This window comes from Eumetopias jubatus, unplaced genomic scaffold, assembly GCF_037043125.1.
Source record: "Eumetopias jubatus isolate StellerSeaLion01/CBP00866 unplaced genomic scaffold, mEumJub1_p1.0 scaffold_11, whole genome shotgun sequence".
Classification (NCBI taxonomy): Eukaryota; Metazoa; Chordata; class Mammalia; order Carnivora; family Otariidae; genus Eumetopias; species Eumetopias jubatus.
In genome coordinates, this window is record NW_028274817.1 from 27,144,447 (window position 1) to 27,148,959 (window position 4,513).

Here is a 4,513-nt window from a genome sequence, read left to right on the forward strand (position 1 = left end):
TTGTTCCTTTATTAATATACACACAAGCCTTTTCTCCATAACGACAAATCACAAATACTTATTGCTCTGTTTCCAAAAGGGTATTGTCAGATTAGCAAAATGATATAATAAATAATGGGCTTCAATTGAAAAGAACAGGAAACAAGTCCCACTTTGGTCACACTGTGACTATATGTAACTAAAAAACCTTTCTCCTTCCATTATCAATCAGAGAAACTGGAACTCTTGTACCTTGGAGGTGGGAATAAACCGCTACTATTGAAAACAGGTGGTTTCAAAAGAAGTTGAACATAGAATTACCATATAACTCAAGAATTCCAAAGGAATAATCGAAGGAACTGAAAGCAAATACTAAAAAGATATACAATAATGTTTATAGCAACATTATTTATAAAACCCAAATGGCAGAAACACAAACATCCATCAAAAGATGAATGGATAAACAAATTGTTATATATACATACAATGCAATATTATTCATCAAGTAAATGGATTGACGTACTGATACATGCTAGAATGTGGATGACCCTAAAAACATCCTGCTAAGCAAAAGAAGTCAGATACAATGTCACATGTTATATAATCCTATTTATATGAAGTACCTAGCATAGGTAAATTTCACATCAATAAAAACACCCCCACAAAAACACAGTGGGAAATAAGTGTCTAAAAGGATTATTTTGACTTGAAGATTATCTTAAAACACATGAATCCTTAGATTCACATATCCTAGGAATGAAGCTGCATGTGTACTATTTGAAAAATTGGTATCCTAGAATGACTTCTAAATCTGCTTCTGTGAAAATTTCATCCAAAAAGGGACAGGATTCATTGATGAAGGATGTGCGAAATTGCAAATAGCCACCTCCTTTCATGTACCCTCTAAATTAGTCTAAAACACCTGGAAGGTTGACTCATTCTTTCCTTTTACATCCAGACATTTTTCCTTCTATAAATTCACCTTCCCATCTTAACTCCAGCTCCATCACACCAAAGTCATCTTTTAGAAAGTAGCTCTTATGGAAAAATTGAATTCCTCTTTATTCAGTTCTTTCATTTGTACATTAATTCATTAATGCAATATCTCTACGGGCACCTGGGTGGCTCAGTTGTTAAGCCCCATGTTGAGGGTAGAGTGTACTTTAAAAAAATTATATTAAATTATGGGGCACCTGGGTGGCTCAGTCGTTAAGCGTCTGCCTTCGGCTCAGGTCATGATCCCAGGGTCCTGGGATCAAGCCCCACATCGGGCTCCCTGCTCGGCGGGAAACCTGCTTCTCCCTCTCCCACTCCCCCTGCTTGTGTTCCCTCTCTCGCTGGGTCTCTCTCTGTCAAATAAATAAATAAAATCTTTTTTTAAAAAATGCAATCTCTCTATCTCTAATCTATCTTATCTCTCACCTTTTAATATTCAAAGCAAAATCAGAGAAATAGAAACTCCCAGAATTTCTAGGAAATAGATTAATTCATCAGCTTCTCATAGTGAATATAAACTGATTAGAAAAATTCTTCAGTCTCATGGGAAGTATCTTCTAAGCAAATTGTCAGTTTTTCAAGCAACGTAAACCCCAATTTTATCATTAAACTGGACTAGTAAACATACTGCACTACTCATATACCTATTTGTACACTGGTTGATGTAAATAATTTGCTGGCTCATATATGGAATTTAAGAATTAATATAAAAATTAATCATTATTATTATTATAAGTAATAATAATTGCCAGCATTACAGCCATTGCCTTGTCATAACCACCTTCCCTGTAACAGTCTCCGAAAGCTACAATGAGAATTCCTCAAAATCAATATGAAGCCCCTAACTGTGGTATAACTATTAATATTACAGTGTTGGACCCTATTCCCTAAACTGACTCCCTCTCCACTTGCAGCAGGATACTAACAACTTAGATCCAATGAGTCTACATAATTGAGAACCATTAAGACTAATACTAACCAGAATGCATAAATATATGCATATTTGCATTTATACATTTGTCCATACAATCCCTGCATCCAATACCATTCTAGCTACCTAGTTCTACCAAAAGATTCAGGTACTGTGAATGAAAATAGACTAGAATAGTTTCAGCTCTGAGATTTGCTCAGCAGAAAGAACTAAATAAAACTTGCGGAATAACAAGCAATATGCCAAATACTGGGTGTGAGCCCAGCTACACAGCACCTCTCTCTACAAAATCCAGTGGGAGAAAAGGCTTAACAAAGCATTTTCCTGTCACTAGAAAGTATTTTAATGTTTTAGATACAAAGGCGAAATGTTCCTTAAAAACACAGCAACAGGGAGATGATATCAATCCTGAATATAAACATCATAAGACTGCAATTATTCTAGTAGCCCACAGAGGAATACTCATTCTAAATTGTCTCTTTTGTAAAAACATGAGGAAAATCTTCCTATTGGCATCACATTTTTATTTCACTTATTTTGGTACTACACTTAATGAAGAGAGAAGATTTGGTTAGGGGTATAATTATACTTATCCAATTGAAGAAAAGCCTGCCACTTACACATATTTCTAATTCCTGAAAAACAGGACAAATGTCCAAAGAAGTTCCCACTATCCCACTAGCATTTAGATGGAAGAAATTATAAACTTCCAATAACACACATGCACACACATACACACACGCACACACACCATACAATTAGATATATACAGTGGAAAACGGGAACTACGATGGTTACAAATTGAAGTTTGAGATAACTTTATTTATTTTTAAGATTTTATTTATTTTTTTATTTCATTAAGTAACCTCTACACCCAACAGGGGGCTCAAACTCACAACCCAGAGATCAAGAGTCACACGCTCTACCCACTGAGCCAGGCAAGTGCCCCCAGAGATAATGTTCTTTAGTTCTCACACTACCATCTTCTACTAGTCATAAGACTACTCCTTTAGTTTGTCCATCCTGGTTAATATTATGATCTCAGAAAAAGAAATAGAACGAAAGAGAAATTGTGATAATAGTACACATACGACATATACATGTTGTTGATATAATTCCATCATTTCTGGATGAATCTGAAAAGAATTATGATGAAAAAAGAAGCCAATGTCCAAAAGTTTATATACTGTATTATTTCATTCATGTAGAGTTATTCAAATGACAATATTACATAAAGAGTAACAGATTAATGGTTGCCAGGAAATAAGAATGGGTGGCGGTGGGAAGAAAGGTGGGAATCAATGAGGCTATATAAAAGGGCATCGTGTTGGGTCCTTTTAGAGATGAAACTGTTGTAGACTTTGACTGCAATGATGTCAATATTGTGGTTGTGATGTTGTATTATAGTTTCTCAACATGATACCACGAAGGAAAACTGGGTTAAGTATACATGGTATTTGTCTGTATTAATTACTTAAAATTGCATGTTAATATAAATGATCTCAAAATAAAAAGTTTAAATAAAAATCAATTTTATTTATCCTGCAAAAGAAAAAAACGATAGAAAATTCAACTAAAAACAATACTCTTAAAAAGCATGAAAAATTAGAAGTACGTTGGGATAAATCTGATTTGCAAGACCGATACACTCAAGACAACATAACATTGGGGCACCTGGGTGGCTCAGTCGTTAAGAAGCTGCCTTCAGCTCAGGTCATGATCCCAGGGTAATGGGATCGAGCCCCACATCCAGCTCCCTGCTCAGAGGGAAGCCTGGTTCTCCCTCTCCTACTCCCGCTGCTTGTGTTCCCTCTCTCAGTGTGTCTCTCTCTGTCAAAATAAAATAAAATCTTTTAAAGAAAAAAAGACAACAGAACACTGCTGAGATGAAATAAAGAAAAAAATCACTAAATGAAGAGAGATCCTATTCACGATTAAATTCAATCATCTTAAGATGTCAAATCTCCCCACATTCATATATACATTAAAAAAATTTCCAATCCAGGGACGCCTGGGTGCTCATTTGGTTAAGTGCCTGCCTTCGGCTTCAGGTCATGATCCCAGGGTCCTGGGATGGAGCCTCACATGGGGTTCCCTGCTCAGTGAGGAGTTTGCTTCTCCCTCTTCCTCTAACCCTTCCCCTGCTTCTCCCTCTGCCTGCCACTCCCCCTGCTTGTGCTCTCTCTCTCTCTGACAAATAAATAAATAAAATCGTTTAAAAAAATTCCAATCCAAATCTCTGTAGGCTTTTATACAGAAATTAACAAGTTGAATCTAAAATTCATATAAAATACAAATGCAAAGTAACTACAGTAGTCAAAACATCAATGTTATAGAACTCTAATAATCAAAACAGTGTATTTACTGGCATAAAGATGGACAAATGAATGGAATACAAGAGAATGTACCAAAATAGACTCATACAAAAATGGGCAACTGATTTTCAACAAAGGAAGGCAATTTCTTGAAGAAAGAATAGCCTTATCAAGAAATAGTCCTAGAAGAATTGAATATGCATAAGCATAAAAATTAAAAAAAAAACCTCACACACCATGAATAAAAAATGAATCAAAATGGATCACAGACATGAACATAAAATTAAAAAGA